Below are 18,381 nucleotides of genomic sequence, written 5' to 3'. Positions count from 1 at the left end.
AAGGAAAGGGGAATTTAAATTTGGCTGTAAATGATGGGCTGGAACAAAAGAAAATGAGAAAATTAGAGGTGAGAGGCAGAGAGCATTCCTGTGGCATGTTTATCCTATATCATTTCACGGAGGCTCTAGAAAGGTTATCTCAAGAAGCAATGGTCAAGGTAACTAATACTTCATATATAATATATGGTCTAATCTCATAAAAAGACTATTTATTTTTCATGGAATATTATTGAAGCTCCGAAAGTCAATATATTAAAGGTAAATTATCTGTCCCGAAAGGATGGACATTCTGAGGAAGAAAGGAGGACAGAGAGAAAAGATGTAATTACAGAAAACCTGTGGGGCTGTGATTTCACTGGAGACAGACACCAAGATCTGACAGTATTGAACACCCCCTGGTGGTCATATTAGTGAAGACTGGTTACTTCAGAATGTTCACCCATTTTTCTATATGGGAAAGGATTTCAAAAGATGAGATGGCATTCATTGACTTCTCTTTCCCCTTCATTAATTTGCATACAAATGTAGTTCATCTCAATTTAGTTCCCCTTTAGTTCCCCTCAATTTAGGTCCCCAGCACCGTTGGGTAATTCTAAAAAGGCCCTCTTTTGACCAGAGCTGTAGTAAAATGAAGAACGAGGGAGAATTTATAGATACATAAACAATAATATCATTAATTCCAGATGGGAAGAAGGTACTGTTCTGTATGTTCTGTGTTTCTAAAGAAAAGACCAAACACAAGGAAACTCAATGGTGTGGAACATTTTGGCATTTAATGCTATTCACCCGGATCTCAGTTGTTGCTGTGAGACAGGCAAAGGTAAATAACTATGCAAAAACACCTAGCAAAATCCCTGTCACAGAGCAAGTACTCAGTAAACATTATTCCTTTCCCTTGAATTCACATTGATGTATTTTTTAAAATATTTTATTTATTTCTTTGTCAGAGAGAGAGAGAGAGAGCAAGAGAGCAAGCACAAGCAAGGAGAACAGTAGGTAGATGGAGAAGCAGGCTCCCTGTGGAGCAAGGAGCCTGATGTGGGACTCGATCCTGGGAACCTGGGATCATGACCTGAGCCAAAGGCAGACGCTTAATGACTGAGCCACCCAGGCATCCCACACAGATGTATTTCTAAACAGGACTCAGAACCAAAATGGACCACACACACACATACACACACACAAATGGTATCTATGTGAGGTGATGGATATGTTCATTATCTTGATTGTGATCATTGTTTCAGATTGTGTACTCATATCAAATCAACGTGTTGTCCATTTTAAGAATATGCACTTCTATTTTTCAATTATACCTCTATAAAGCCGGGGAAGGAAAAAATGGAAAAGAAGGAAACAGGACAAGGGGAAAAAAGGAAACAAGTTAGGTTTCACAGGAAATAAAAATGCCATTGTTTCACAGAATTGAAAATTTTGTTATGGGATCTATTTTCTGCCTGACAAATACAACCTCTTCTTAGCTTTTGTATATGTCCTTCACTCAGCAACAGAAGAAAAAAGAGAAAAAAGGGGACAAGCCATCCGAGCTTCTATCTATTGAATTAATAAGAAATTGAATTAATAAGAAAAACTCAGACTCTGTTAATTACAGACTTTCCTGATCTTGTTTGTTTTAATTATTCTAAACCTAAAACATGATTAGACAATCTGTGCTTAAAAGGTTACTGATCACAAAACCAAAGATTTGAAAACTCTTTTCCTTGCTGATCTCTAAAGGTCCTTCCAGCTCTGCTTTCTAGAGTGACACACGGACATTCACCTTAGTTCCACTGCAACACTGATAGAAACTCCAATCACACATGATGTCAACACCTGAGTGAGCAAATCCACCTCGCCAAGCGGCAGTGAAGAGGGCTACAACCCAAAGGGAGAGGAAAAGACTTGCTATGCATCATCATTACAAAGAAAGACAGTAAAATGCTAACAGAATGCCTTCTGTGTGTACTCATTAGATATATTTTATGTGCAATATTTACATGCAAGTGTCATTTTATCACCCCTAAAAACATAAATGGCTAGTCATAAATTTTAAAAATTCCAATTCCTTTCTGGGTTTCACCCCTTTTTTATGTCAACCTTGTGAACTCTCTTTCTAAGAAGGGAAAAGACAAAGGATATTGGAAAAATGAGGACTGACTAACCACATAGGGTTCCTGAGCTCACTCGTTGGTCTCTAATACTGTCTCTCTACAGAGCTTGGAAATTGGAACACACACACACACACACACACACACACACACACACTCCATCTCTCTCCTCTAAAGTGTTCTTCCTCTGCTTGACACACAAAGCTACTGACTCCAAATACAGGTCACAGGCACCACCTAGAGGCATTAATCAAAAGTCTCTCATTCCAGTGAACTCTGATACAAATCAGTTCAAAAAATGCAGGTGAGTTTACTCCCAGTCATAGACTTGAAAAACAATAAAGTAAAGTGCTCTCCTATCTAACTGCCGTCGGGGGGAGGGACTAGGACCAAATGAAGAGGAGATGTGCAGATACACACATGCTGCCAAATCATTAGAATTACTGCATCACCATCTCATTCATTAACATCCCTGTGTTTTCACTTGCTGCCTATTCCACAAGAGAATGCATGACATAAAGTCCACAATTCTACCTTTGGGTATCAAGGAGATCAAGAAACTGAAGCCACAAGCCTTAACAAACAACATGCCCTTTTAGTAAAGATACGTCTGCAATAAACGACACTAGATTCTGCCGACTACCATTGTGAGCAGGACCGAGGAGGGCATTTCCAGAACGCTCAGCCTTCAGGTGTTGGCTTTATCTCGTCAACAATAACCACATAGCTGGGTGGTGTTTTAACTTAACCACCTGCACATCTTATCTATGTAGCATTAACTGGAGTAAATCAATAGGTGTCCCATCTCAAAGGCCCATCTCTAACCAAAGTATCACAAGTTCAGGGGGAGCTGAAAGTAATGCGGAGCTCTGAGCTTCCGACACACAGTCAAGTTTGCAGCTCAGAAATATGTTTGACAAACACCTCGGCATTCTAGGATACTAGCAAATGAAAGCTGAGTCAGCTCAGATGGGCAAAAATTATGTTGGCAAGGGACAGTGGAGTCCCAGGGTCTAGTCCCATCTTTATCACAATGTAGCTGTTGGATCTAAGGCTATTCATTTACCTTGTTTTTCTGATATATAAAATAAAAAGGATGTTTATTATGAATTCTAAAGCTCCATAAGCATAAAAAATTGTTCATTATAATTTAAAAGTCCTAGGGATAAAAAAGCTTATACAAAATACCTACCCTTAGTTGGCATCGTTACTTTGTTCCTACAAACTGCTGGTGGGTAGTATTGGGCTACCTGCCTAGGACACCTGCAAGGTGAGAAATGAGATTCCGCTGGCAATGAAGAAAAACTTCTGCAGTACTTTTCTAAGAATTGTCTGCAGTCCACCTACCACTACTGCAGTAGCTATCTTGTGTCTGCTATATATATATATACATATATATACCAACCAAAATTTGAAGAATAAAAGTCTCAACACTAGACATTTTTTTTGTTATTACAGTAAGTTTATCATTAGTGTCTAAGTGGTATCATTTTTAGTTCAATATTTAATTAATCACTTTAATTATTGTATCAATTCACTAAAACTACAACTGTTTAAAAAAGAATTAGGATCTTATTTAATGATCCAGAACAATTATTTAGGTTCCTGCTTTACCCAAATAGATGCGTTTCTGAAAAGAAGAGTATAGCAACACTTTTCATGATGACAAAAGTAATACATTTCACCCAATAAATTTTAACTTTATGAAATAGCCTATATAAATCCAACCAAATCTTAACATTTTGAAAATATCACTTGACGTTTTGTGGTTTTACCTTTCCATAGGCAAAGAATTTGCCTTTAAAGAATCTCCGCACGTATTGCTCTATAACGTGCTTTTCCCCCATTAATTATGTCATGAATATTTCTATGACTTTATCTTCTCCATCAGCCTTGTTAGTGGCTGCACAGTAGTATTACATTAGGGAGATAGAAAAAAACTGAGTCAACTTCCTTTTTGTAAACTTAAGATTATTTCTAATTTCACAACACAGAAACGAATATTCTTACTGGTAAGCCTCTGATACATCTTTGATATCTGAGTATAATTCAAGGTTTAAAAACTAGGCAACAATTTCAGCCTTTTCAAAATTCAGATGTCTTTGTCTCAAACCGACTGTTTTAAGTCAATTCCCGAATATCTGAAGGAGCCTGGTGGTGACAGTTTTCTAATTTTGACTTACACCAACTCAGATGCTGTCTTAGTCCATTCCCCTGCTGCAACAGAATACATGGACTGGGTAGCTTATAAACAACAGAAATTTATTTCTCACAGTTCTGCAGGCTGGGAAATCCAAGATTAGATGAGGCGTCAGAAGATTCCATGTCTGGTGAGAGCCCACTTCCGGTTCCCACACAGCTGTCTTACCGTGTCCACACATAAACCAAAGCTGGGTCTTGAGTGGCCAGCTACACCCAAGGGGCACAAGGAACACTCCCCATGTAAGACTTCTTATTGACATCGTCTACCTCAGAGCTTATCTTTTCCTCACAATTACTGGAAGGTTCTACAATAATGGAAGCTAGCAGAGAAAGTTAAGTCAGAGACAAGAACACAACAAAGAATCACCAAATAGTGAAAGAAAATCACACCCTGAAATATAAGCATCAACCTAAATATGCTGAACTCCTGAGGGGGGAAAAATACACCAGATGGAGAAAGATTTTCTTATTTTTTTAAATATTTTTAAAGATTATTTATTTATTTATTTGACAGAGATCACAAGCAGGCAGAGAGGCAGGCAGAGAGAGAGGAGGAAGCAGGCTCCCCGCTGAGCAGAGAGCCCGATGTGGGGCTCGATCCTAAGACCCTAGGATCATGACCTGAATCAAAGGCAGAGGCTTTAACCCACTGAGCCACCCAGGCACCCCGAGAGAGATTTTTTTAAAGTATAATTAAAGTCTTTAGAAGCATTAATAAAAAAGATACCATATCCATGTAGCAAAATAGGCTGCTATAAAAATTGATCAGAATCATTAAAATTTAAACTACTGTAACTGAAATAAAACACAGTAGATGAACTGAGTAGATGCACCTGAAGAACAGACACAGCTGAAGATCACATTAGTGAACCGGAGCACAGATGCAGAGGTCAGAGTGATGAAAAGTGGGAGGGCATGAAGAATGAGAGAACGGGGAAGCTCGTATGAATGACATAAATAAAAGGACCACGAGTGGGAGAAGACAGATGGAAGGATGACCGGGAATACTGAGAAGCGCAGAATTAAGGGGTGTTGGATGATGAGGAGCACCATAAAGTTAAGCAAAGGGGTCAGGTCCCTGCTGCAGGAATAACTAATGATAAATGATAATGCGGAGCAAAAAAGACGTTCACGTTTTATAGTACCAGGAGAGAAAGAGGGGGAAAAATAATGGATATGAAGTTTGTAAATTGGCACCAGGAAGTTGTAGAAACTAACATACTCCACCTTGGTTGGTTGGTTGGTTGGTTGGTTGGTTTTAATATAGTGAGATGAGTTTTGGGGGCAGCCTGGTATCACAGTTGGTTGAGCATCCAACTGCTGGTTTCAGCTCAGGTCATGATCAAGCTCCGCATGGACTCCGGGCTCAGTGCGGAGTCTGCTTCGTGTTCTTTCTCCCTTCCCCCTTCCACCTCTGCCCTCCCGGCTCATGCTTATTCAAGCTCTCTCTCTCTCTCAAATGAATAAATAAAATTTAAAAAAAAAAAAAAGACCAAAATAATTCCATAGTGAGATGAGTTTTCTCCCACCCCACCCCTACTTCCTGGAAGCCGAAAGCTTCTATATGTAGGTGATAGAATGGTGGCTGTCCGGTGGGCAGAGGACAGTCTCTTAACATAAGATATAAGAGGAAAAGGGAGATGTTGACAGGAAACAAACATCTATAATATAAAGTGTCAGATGTTTTTTTAAAATTTGTATCCAACTTTCAGGCCAGACTAGCACTTTTACCTGCCTCTTCTATCTTCTGCCCAGCACAGAAATCTTGTGGACAAGAAAGGACACCTATTTCAGGAGCACCCACAGCACAGTAGGCTGGGATCGGGAAGAAAGAGAAGTAGTTAATGGGGATGAACGACTATGGGGATACCTCAAGAAGGAGAGTCCAGAAGAGAGACCCTGTAGGCACCCCCTAGAGTTCATAAGTGAAAGCTCACTTAAATGAGCAGAGAATGAAATGAGTAAAATAAAGAAAACCATTCCTAAATTCTTACCCCCTATGGATATTATATGGGTTACCAAATAGAGCAAACCTAAATTAAGAACAGAATGGTCTTCCTTTGCAACTCTGTTGTGTGTTTTTCCAGCTGAGAAAGAGGCAGGGCATGCTTTCTCTCATCAATTAACAGCAGATACCTGCATTTCTCCAGTGGGAATGGGAGTGTGTATGGGAACAAATGCCTTTCTTTTAAAGATTTCACCTTACTGTCACAGTCTTCCACCTCCAAGATAATAGGCACAGAAACCCAGTTACAGTTCACGGCTTCCCACGGGGGTATCTCCAGGGGCATTTGAGTGTCCAGTTGTACCTGAATCAAATCAAAAGAGAACTGAGCTAAGAGACAATCCACCATGGCAGCCAAAATATTAGCAAAATAGGACCAAAAGAAGTGGCTCCAGAATAATGTGGTTTTGGGGTTTAGAACCCTCAGATGGAGGGAGAGAGAGAAATAGTATACCATTTTGTGATCTGGTGACTGGAACCAGTGAGTGAGTATATAAATTGAGATGACTGGAGCCATGCCTTCTGCAAAACCAATATTGAGCTTCCTTGCTATATATGGAAAGTGGTATATAGATCCTCATTTTCAGACTAATTTGTTTTTGAAATCTGGATCACTTCTAGAAATAGAAGATCCATCCACAGAACTTGACCAGGGAATAGAAATGCAGAGATTACATCAGAATCAGTGGGATGAGCTGTGATGGTCAGGGGAGAGATAAGGTTGCTTACGTTGTATGCTATTACATAAAGAAAGCTAATGGTATTTGTCAGGAGCACAAAGTGTTTCTCAGATGGCCTAAATCTGACTTATGGGCTGTGGTAAGAATAAAATGTATCAGAACTATAAACAGAAGAAGAAAAACTCTGAAACATGGGCAGCTTCTGCCTTCAAAGTCATATGTAGGTGAAAGGCCACAAATGTATTGGCCTTGATGCACGATAGACTAGTGGCCTTCATCCGAGACTAAAGAATATTGAGAAATTTCATACCAACTGATCACTAGCAGCAGAGGCCAAAGAGAGTGCTAATTGGATCATGTGACTATAAATAGATAGAAACACACACACACACACACACACACACACGTATGTACACATGAATCCCACAGAGCAGCTAAGAAGCATGATGGATTCATTCCTTCCTCAAACTCCATGCACATGCTTCGGGTTGGACTTACTCCAACCCTGGCTCTGGGAGTGCACATAGCCCATATCTGAGTAGTGTACTATCCGTACAGTCCTACACCAAAGTTTGACCAGTTGGTTCAGGGATGGTCAATCATCAAAAGCTGTATTTGTTTCCTATTTTATAGTTCTGAAGATCATTATCTATAATGGGTCCTCAGGTCTGTGTTCTTCTGGAGTTTCTAGGAGGCAGTGTGTTTGCTTGCCTTTCTCTGCATTCCTTGATTCATGGCCCCCTTCTTCTATCTTTAGAGCTAGTAGCAGACCTCCTGCCTCCCTCCTGTGACTAGGTCAGGCCCATCTGGATGTTCTAGGATGTTCACCCATCTTATGAGCCAAAACTTAATTGCACCTTCAAAGTTCCCTTTGCCATATAAGGTAGCGTATTCACAGGTTCTAGAAATTGGGACGTGAACATCTTTGGGAAGCCATTATTCCACCTACTTTGCAAGCCTATTAAAGTCTTCCCTGGCACATTTTCTTAAAGTGCAAAAAGCACTAACTGAAGAGATACCATGAGCCTAGAGCTACTAGTGGCCATATTTTCCACTTGAGACTCAAGAATCAGGCCAACCCAAGGGAAAGCAAAGTTGGAAGAAAAGGAAAATGGTCCTGAAGATATTGTTTAACCTCCCAGGACCACCCATGCCTGAAACCAGCATTACCTATAGACTATAGCTACGTGAATATTCCCTTTTTGCAAAAGTTAGATTGAATTAGGCTGCTATCCATTATAATACAAAGAGGCCTTGTGATCAAACTAAGTAATGGAGAAGCAAGTGATTGATTAGAATTTATCCAGCATCATTTATCAACCACTGAATTGGATATAAAATGTGTTAAAGAAAAATTACATTAGCAATATGAAGCCCCTCCACTTTTTAAGGAGTATCCTACAAAAAATTGCTTCATTAGAGAAAATTACTGACTTAAAAAAACATACTAATGATGTATTAATGTCAGAGTATCTGGATTTTGGGATCCTACAAAATTAAGATATATATAGAAATATGGCATGGGACAGATTGGCTAAAATAAATTAGATTAGTATTTCATGTTGGGAATTCAAAATGCTCTAACTGCTGAGCCAAGTGCTCAGTGATAGTGGTAGGGATGTTAGTGATGGTATTTGTGGTGACTGGTAGTAGCGGCATTTCTAAATTTAAGAAATGGGTCTTTTGGGACGCCTGGGTGGCTCAGTTGGTTAAGCAGCTGCCTTTGGCTCAGGTCATGGTCCCAGCGTCCTGGGATCGAGTCCCACATCGGGCTCCTTGCTCCGCAGGGAGCCTGCTTCTCCCTCTGACTCTGCCTTCCACTCTGCCTATGCTCGCTCTCGCTCGCTCGCTCTCTGACAAATAAATAAATAAAATCTTTAAAAAAAAAAAAAAAAAAAGAAATGGGTCTTTTCCCAGAGGACTCATCCTATTGTTATGAGAGACACTGGGACCCTCAACCATTACCATATAACAATTCTTTCTTCCCATGGAAATAAAAAGAATTGGTAGATTGTGGATACTATTTCTTGTTCTTCAACAATATACTGCAAGGATGTGTATGTCCCTGCCAGAGGTACACATGCTATGAAGAAAGTGAATATATAATGTTTGTAAAAATATTATGAAATAGCCTTCTTTTCAACTGCAAAACATCCTTGCTTTCCTTTATCTTAAAGATAGTGTAAGAGACCCTGAAGAACTCAGAAGTTTCTACTGAGTCCTATAACTATTCTTCTCTACTCCCTCCTACCCAATGTCTTGGCACCTCACTGTTCTCCACTCCTCTTGATAAAATCCAAATTGCCCTGGGGTGCCTGGGTGGCTCAGTGGGTTGGGACCTCTGCCTTCAGCTCCGGTCCTGATTCCAGGGTCCAGGGATTAAGCTCTCTGCTTAGCAGGGAGCCTGCTTCTCCCACTCTCTCTGTCTGCCTCTCTGCCTGCTTGTGATCTCTGTCAAATAAATAAATAAAATCTTTAAAAAAAAAATCCAAATTTCCCAAAACATGGCTACTCCTATTAGGAGAACATCTTTGCCTAGTTCTTGGAACTACCGAATTGTCAAGTGCCCCTTCCTGTAAACCTCAATAAAAGTTTGCGCCCTGTCTCCTCCCCACAAGTTAGAATGTTCTTCTTAGGCCCAGCATTTTTGAGTCAAGATTTATTCTAATTGTGCTCTGGGTAGTTTCTGTCTACGCAGACGGAGAGGGGGAAAACCTTTTCTCTTCAGTATACAGAGTAAGATAAGAATGTTTTGATTTGGGGCGCCTGGGTGGCTCAGTGGTTAAGCCGCTGCCTTCGGCTCAGGTCATGATCTCAGGGTCCTGGGATCGAGTCCTGCATCGGGCTCTCTGCTCAGCAGGGAGCCTGCTTCCTCCTCTCTCTCTCTCTCTGCCTGCCTCTCTGCCTACTTGTCATTTCTCTCTGTCAAATAAATAAATAAATAAATAATCTTAAAAAAAAAAAAAAAGAATGTTTTGATTTAATATCTCCCCAGGTCCATTATTTCTTTCCAAAAGAAAGCAAGAAATTCTGAACACTTTCTTCCAGCAGCACACAAAGGACTGAACTGGTGGTGGCAGGTCTCACATCTGACCCTTCTGACCAACTGAACTGACACCATTTTAGACCTGTTTGAAGATTCCTGTCTTGGGAAGAGGAGAGTACGCATTTAACATCTGAATGTACCTACAAATAAAAGAATGACTCTAAAGACTAATCAATATAAGTCTTATGGAAAGAAAATAAAATAAAGGTCTAGCTCAGAAAAAAAGTGTTAACTCTACTTTAGGTGGAAGAAAAACACTAAATCTTGAAGTTCTATCTCTTTTTGCAGCTGAGCTAGAGAGAGGGCCTGGGAACATAAATTCCATGGACATAATGGTATATCTAAACAATTTCATTCTATTTGGTAAGTCTTTGGAAGAAGAAAAGGAGACTTTAAGCAGCAGACCACCTCCAAGAGGCAATTTGAAACTTTCCCAATTGTCAATTATGCTATTTCCCTGTGAAGTATGTGGGACAGTGTGACCTCAGCCAAAGACAAACACAGTCCCTTATAAGACCTCTGTTCAAACAGTGGCCCTGTCCCATTCACTTTAGAGAGCTAGAGATAATATATTTGGGAGTTACAGGTGGGTTTTTTTTTTTTCTTCTTCAAAAATTTGGATTTCTAATCTCTCTCTTTTGACTTGAGGTTACCTTTTCACGGGGTAGTCACCTTGTCTTCTCTCTCCTGATGGTCCCTGGTGGCCATGGGCAATGGAAGAAGAGTGGAGTCACTCTACCCTGGTCCTTCTAGGGGAGGAAGCCTGAAGGCAAGCATTCTGTGCGTAAGTGGGGGAGCAAATGGACACTGAGCTCATGCAGGAAAGCCTCCCCAGGCCAAAGAGAAGTGACCATTTTGCCTACAATGTGACTCCTGCAGCTAATACACTCATTCGAACATGTTACCCACCACAGTGGCATTCTGAGCTGATTTTAAATACCAAACCTATAGAATTTGTATCCATGGACCTTTTTCATAAAATCAGAGAGTAAAATCTGCATACATACTTTTGTTGGTGTCAGTCCCTACATGCAAGGAAGCCAAACTTCTAACAAAGGTTTTATAGGAGAAAATACCTTTGCTTTATTCTATGTGATTAAAGGAAAACTTGAGAGGTGGTTATAAGAAATGTCCTACTTAGCAGGGCTTTTTTTCAGGGGAGAGGGGTCTATTCCCTTTTATCCTCAGGGGAACCTAAATTCTAAGAATTTTAATAAAACTTCATCAACAATGTCAGCAACTCTGCATATAGAGCAAACATGAAAATGAAGTCCATGTGTGGGTTGCCATGCCTATAAGGTGTCGCGGCCAGCGTGACAAATCGACCAGGAAAGGTGTGGGTAAGAGAGGATGATGAAAAGAAATTAAGAGACAAAGAGATGGGGGCAGGAGGAGCACTGAGGATGATGTCCAACAGTACTGATTTTATTTCACATCTTACAATCATTTATAAGGCAGATCAGAAAAGGAGGAGTAATATATCAGTATCTAGTCAGATGACCGCAAGTTTCTTTAACAAGTTTACATTTACTACAAGCAAACTTCACGATGCCAGGTAGTCACGGCTAATTCACGGCTAGTCCACTTGTCTCATTAGCAAGACAATCAGTCAGGGAGTGGGTTATGGGAGGTATAGGAACAACAAGGACTAACTAAGAATTCATGACCCTGACCACATTATTCCCTTCTGTAGGGAGAGCGTGTGGGAAGTCACGTAGGCGAGCGCACGACACATAGCACAGACCCTTCCTCACTCAACTTTCCTGTCCTTGACCCCTTATCAAGATGTCCGGACTTTAAAGGAGACACAATCAGGGCCTGGTTTGATCCATGACTCCAACCATGCAGGAGCCTCCAACAATAAGGCCACTGGGAATTACCAGCTGCATGGCTGCCTCACCATTTTTGATCTTTGAGTGTGTGTCCTCCTTCCATTAAACAACGTTAGGGTAAATGACAAGGTATCAGAGATATTAAGCCAGGGGTGGGGCAGGAGAAATGAACATCTTATCCCTTGGGCACTGCGGTGTTGAGCACATCACTGAACTAGAGGCGACATCTGCCACTCGGGTGTAGCACCAGGTATGGCAAAACAGGTTATGGTATTTGTACATTCCAGACATAAAAACAACTGACCACTGTAAACTCATTGTATGTGTGGTAGAATGAAGCAATCTCCTTGAGATGGATGGCATCAGAGATCAAGGTCAGGATTATCTTGATAAGGCATTTTAATAACCTCCTGCCCAAAGAAGAGAACAAACCTTGCCTAAGGCACTGACATTAACATCCAACACAAAAACTGGAGGGATTACTTTGAATAAAAAAGCTGCCCTGCTCTCCCTACCACCATCACTGTAAGCAAAACAGGGGGCTAAAGACTGAAAAAGGGAGGAGACAGAGATGGAATGACTCCTGGTGATTATCCGCCACTGTGCTGTGGAAGCTAGAGAAGCATGCTCGTGTCCGCAGATCTGAATCAAGAAGTTCTCGGACCTGAGGAACATGATCTATAAATGTGACTAAGCATTTTGAGATGGGAGGATCATCCTGGGTTATCACGGTGGTCAAATGCAATCACAAGAGTCCTCCTAAGAGGGAGGCAGGCAGGGGAGCGGGAAAGCAGATGCAACAATAGAGTGGACACAGAGAGGCAGGTCAGGAACCTTCAGAAGCTGGAAAACCTAAGAAACCAGATTCCTGACTACCGTCTCCAGAAGGAACACAGCCCTCTGGAAGCCATTTCAGATCTCTAACCTCAAGAATTTGTCAGATAATAAATTTGTGTGGTTTTAAGTCACTAAGTTTATGGTAATGTGCCACAGCACCAATAAGAAAGTAATGAGTGGTTGCAATTTCAGATTTTGGAATTTTGGGCACGCTATGGGGGTAGAGACTGTGGGATCTCAGTCTCAGCTTCTTTTGCAAGATGGTGTTATTTTTGTCTTCTCTCTTCTGACGGAAACGTTCTCTGCCACCCTTGTCTTCTGTGCAACATCCTAGCTGTATAATGCCTGTGGGTTTGGGCTGCTGTGATAGCTGGTCCAGCATGAACCACTTACCCAACTGACTTGGTCTCTGCGTATTCATATTTTAAGAAGAGATTTGATGGTCCTACTTGTGCTCCACGAACAACCCAGATCCAGTTGTACTTGTCTTGCCAAGTACAAGTTGTCATCACCTGGTGAAAGCTACTCTATCTTCATGTCACAGTGGTAGATAATCCCGCACTCTCTAGAGGCAAGCGGTCACTCCCTTTCTATCTGCTCCCTTTTTCTAACAGTAGCCTCCTATTTGTTTATAGTGGTAGGGAGAGCAGGGCAGCTTTTTTATTTAGAATAATCCCCTCAATTTTTGAGTTGATGTTAATGTCAGTGCCTTAGGCAGGTATGTGGACACAAACAGCTCATAGTTCTGTGCTCTGAGCTCAAAGAAATCCCTCCCCTTGAGGGGCTTTCATCCCATCTTGTATGAAGACTAACTACAGGCAGGTTTCTGTTATCCTTGGAAGGAACAGAAATACTTATACAGATTAAGTCTCAGGTCCATCCCTGAGGATTTACCAGATTCTTATCCCCTAATCATTTAAATGTAGACATGTCTCCTAAACACATCTCAACCCATCCAAATGCCCTCAGTCCTAAACACATCTCAACCAATTCATACAACTAATCTGACCAGTGAGAATCCATTTTAAATAATCTATTGTCTGAGCAAAATGCCATTTCATCAATTAAAACCCTGTGACACTGTGATGGAATAAATACATATTTGGTCTCCATCCATGGTTCCTGGCACAGAGCTTCTAAAATCACTGTAACTTCTTAAGTGAAAAGTGATAGAAGCATCTTTTGTTATATTTGGCCTTCTATGCTCCTGAAACAGCTCTTAAAGGAGCTGAGTTTTGTCATTCATAATAAAAAGGCCCTTTTGACCACACCTAAATGTATACTAATGAGGCAAGTCTTGCCCCCTTCTTGGGGCACCTGGGGAGCTCAGTGGGTTAAGTCTCTGCCTTAGGCTTAGGGCATGGTCCCAGGGTTCTGGAATTGAACCCCTCTTCCCCTCCACTGGGCGCTCTTTTCATCAGGGAGCCTGCTTCTTCCTCTGCCTATTGCCCTGCCTACTTGTACTTGTACTCTCTGTCAAATAAATAAAATCTTTAAAAAAAAAAAAAAAAAAGCATCTCCTTGATAATCACAGAATGGGGGCTGGTTGCCATGGGAACCAACTGGGTGAGCAGCAACTCAGAACTTTCAGCCCGACCCCTTGACCTCTCAGGAGGGCAGGGCTGTAGATTCAATCACCAATGAATGGCCAATGATTTAATCAATGGTGCCGACATGACGGTGCCTCCTACTGAGAATGGGAGCGCTGTGCACCCTGCCTGATACTCTGCCATATCCATCTTTTCCTGAGTTTTATCCTCAGTGGATAATCATAAGGGCATCTCTTAGTTTTGTGAGCCATTTTACTTAGCATATTATCAAAGCCAAGGCAGAGTTGTGGGAACCCTCAGTTTGCAACCGAGTCAGACAGAAGTTGTGGGTAACCTGAAGATCCACTACCTGAGACTGGTGTCTGAGGAGGGGCAGTCGTCTGTGAGACTGACCCCTTAACCTGTGGGATCTGACGCTAACTCCAGGTTGTGGCAGAACTGAATTGAACTGTAGGTCCCCCAACTGGTATCCGCAGAGAACTGGAGAATTGCTTGTTGTGGGGAAAAAATATACATATTTGGTGGCTAGAAGTGTTCTGAGGGTAGTATATAGAAGAACTTTCCATTAGCTGGAGTTTTTCTTTTAAACCCATTCTGCTATGATGAACTGTCCCATTTTAAACTTTCTATATTTCTGACGATTACTTTCTATAAGTTGGGAATACCATGATGCCCGGTAATGTCAACATATATTGTATACTTTCAACACAGTGGCAGTGTCACTGCATAATAAACACAATGTTTGCCATCTAATTCAATAACATAATTCACACTGTACTGTGCCTTAAATGCAGGACATCTGAAGTCCACTTTTCTTATTCTGACTGAATATGAACTGGTAAAAAAATAACAAAAAGTCACAGTAGGGTAGGTAGGCAGAGCACTCTAAATGTGGAGTAAAAGCTGCATCACTGAAATAAGAGTGCGCTGAGCAGAGTAACAACCAGTCAGCTCTGTGGCAGAAGGGTGAAAGCCACAGAAATAGGTTAACAAATAAGCACAGCTGTGTTCCAATAAAACTCTATTTATAGGCACTGAGATACAAATTTTATATAATTTTTGTATATCACAAAACATTATTCTTTTGATTTTTTTCAAGTATTTAAAAACGTAAAAACTATTCTTAGTTTTCAAGCTATACAAGAAAGGGCAGTGAGGTGCATTTAGCCCCAGTGTCATAATTTGAGGACACCGATTTGGACTATCATATGAATATCATACCCCAGACACAGGTTGAAGAAGAGTAAAATTTTCATTCCTCGTGGTAGTTTTGTTCTGTAAAGCCACTGGGAACACCAAATTCATTACTACCTTACTAAAGCAGGAGGCAAAGGAGGCTTGGACAAGTTGACCAAAGTAACACCATTTTGGTTTTTAGGCTGACCTTTAACCTAAAAGTCAGCAGGTCATAAAAAGAGTCATGGGATTCAACTCATGAAAGACCACAAGACCCCACTCCCTCTGACAGCGAAAGTAATAAAAGCTGGACATTCTTAAAATTGCTCCCCATGGGTGATTCCATGACCTGAAGACAATGGAAAAACTGACCACCCAATGTAAGTGATAAACCCAAAGTTAAATAATAAGACCCTCCCTATCCAGTTAGCTAATTAAAAAACAAAAACAAAAACAAAAACCAACTTATAAAACCCTTCATTAGAAGCAAAGGTTGGGGGGATTCCTCTTCCTTGCCTATGGGGACAGACCACTACTTTGTCTGTGAAGCAGCCCCTTTCTTACTTCTATACTTAATAAATCCTTGTCCCTTTCTCCAAGTGGCTTGCTCTTGAATTTTATTTTGTGCAAAGCCAAGAACCCTCTTGGAGAGGGGCCTGAGGCCCTCTCGAGGCCCTGCCCATCTGGCATAGATACTATTGTTCCTAGGGGAAACACAGGGTTAGGTTCCTGCAAGCCTGTGTCTGTAACATTTTCATCAACCAAACAAGACAAATTTTCTCCTATGTGTGTGCTTCTGCTTAAAGACATCTTATTTAATATATTTTGCTGTTTCATTAATACTGAACTCCTGGCCAACAGCCCTGTGACTCATGCTTGAACAAAGCTTATTTAACATACATATTTTCTCCGCAACTTGTGTTTGGGGGCCATTTTAAACAGAGAAATAATCAATAAAAAGTATAACAATTAGAAAAATGTGGCAGTAAATAGACCACAAGAAAGATAATTATTTACAGTATGAGAACTGAAACAAAAAGGCAGACTGTCACCTTGTTTGATCTCAGCTGAGTGTGAGCACTGGACAGTGTGGGGGGTTTTTGTTGTTTTTTCAAGTAGACTCCATGCCCAATTTGGGGCTTGAACTTAGCACCCCGAGATCAAGGGTCACATGCCAGCCAGGTACCCCACCATTTGTATTTTTGCTGCTCTGAGCATGTATGTCTGCTAATGCCAGAAAAATCACCATGAGATTATCACAAATACATTTTAGTGAGCAGATAAACTCACAAATATGAATCTGTGAATAATGTGGACCAACTGTATTTTAAAGTAAAATAACACATTATCAGGTAGGTGAGAGTTAAGGGTGAGGAACAAGATAATTCATTTCAAAATCTATACTTGGTTGCAACTGTAATTTATAATGGGAACCGTAGTTTTTATTTGGACCCCAAATAGCCCATTTATATTTGAAAACTCAAGCACAACTAAAGCTTTTATAATAAAACTTTATGGGAATTTCTTACCTGTAGCAACACGTATAATAAATTTTAAACAGCATGGAATATGAAGCTGTTAATTCTTTCATAGATACAGGATTTATATTTTTAATACTCCTTACCCTCAGCAGCAACCTTCACTCAAAGAAGAGCCAGGAAGCCTGAGGTTATAATTAGAAGAAATTCCTCAAACGATTTGTGCTATGATTGGGACACGGCAGAAATGCAGCTGCAATGAAAAGACTATGGTTAGGTATATTTCATAATTCATAGTTTTAAGTTTCCCTGGAAAGCTACAATTTAGCCAGAAGACGAAAACCAGACCTAAATTAAATACAGTGCTGCCTTCCCAGCCAAGGCAAAACAAATGTAAATTGCCTTATCAGGGACACAAAGAGAAAGCAGCACACCTGTGCTGTTTTCTCAAAATGGAAAAGATAGAAATGGGCGCTTTCCAAGAGTCCTCTTTATCATGAAAATCTTGGCCCTCTGGAGTTAGCAGAGACTCTCCAAGATAGAAATTTCTTTTTGTTGCCTTAGATAGAATAACTCAGTAGCTATTTTCTTGGAGCACTTTTAGTTTTACTTCAGGTGCTTTTCCATTAACGCTTTTGGTCCCAAACACCCAGAACTCCTCATTTTAGTAAATGAAACCAGCAGTACAGGACTAGGTAATTAAAGGTAAGGGTACTTTGTAAAACTTACCAAAGTACAGGACGGTCAAGAAGGCAGTCAGTGGTAGAACACAAGGGGCCAGGCTTCTCTCTGCACCTATTCCTTTGGCATAGTTGTGTCAATATCGCCCTCATGTTCAAGTTAAAAGGAGCAAAGCAAAAAGTTACTGGGTTTTTTTTTTTTTTTTCTTTAAAGATTTTATTTGACGAAGATCACAATCAGGCAGAGAGGGAGGAAGGGAAGCAGGCTCCCTGCTGAGCAGAGAGCAAGATGCGGGGCTCCATCCCGGACCCCTGTAACCCCCATGGCCCCCATGGCCTTCATGGCCCTGGGATAAATGACCTGAGCTGAAGGCAGAGGCTTCAACTCACTGAGCCACCCAGGCGCCCCACAAAAGTTACTGTTCTAAAAGCTAGGCAAGGCCTCTGTATGAACACACTTTCTTGATTCAGCTGATTCTTGGGGATTTTGTCACCATTCGTCAGCTGGTAACTTTTTCTTTCTCTTTCTCTTGCGGCCAAGTCTTGTGGTTCCTACAGATGGGAGTCAATCCAATGCTCTTATGCATTGCTCCTGAGACTGTGGAAGGCCTTCGGTGAAACAGATACGAAGGCTAGACTTTCTGAGTGTGGGGGTGGAGACCTGTGAGGAAAGTGGACCCTCTGTGGGACCCATTTCCTTCTCAGGGGCAATCCCTGAAGCCATCTTAGAAGAAAAACTTGGGGAAAAAATGTATCTTCTGTATCTCCACTATGTGGCAGTATCATGAAA

The 18,381-nt window shown here is 41.0% G+C and overlaps 1 long non-coding RNA gene across 1 annotated transcript in view; it reads right to left on the bottom strand.

Moving 5' to 3' along the window:
• LOC309863218 overlaps positions 1 to 3,904 on the bottom strand; it is a 48,899-nt gene extending 44,995 nt beyond the window's left edge. The window contains exons 1-2 of the long non-coding RNA XR_014310932.1: positions 3,881 to 3,904; positions 3,298 to 3,368 (exon numbers count right to left, since the gene is read on the bottom strand). This is a non-coding gene — a long non-coding RNA (uncharacterized lncRNA). The remainder of the gene's footprint in view (positions 1 to 3,297; positions 3,369 to 3,880) is intronic.
• Between the last annotated feature and the right edge of the window lie 14,477 nt (positions 3,905 to 18,381).

Source organism: Mustela nivalis (genome assembly GCF_964662115.1).
Source record: "Mustela nivalis genome assembly, chromosome: 4".
Lineage (NCBI taxonomy): Eukaryota > Metazoa > Chordata > Mammalia > Carnivora > Mustelidae > Mustela > Mustela nivalis.
Note: the sequence above shows the minus strand (reverse complement) of the source record. Positions and strands in the feature narration are given on the sequence as shown.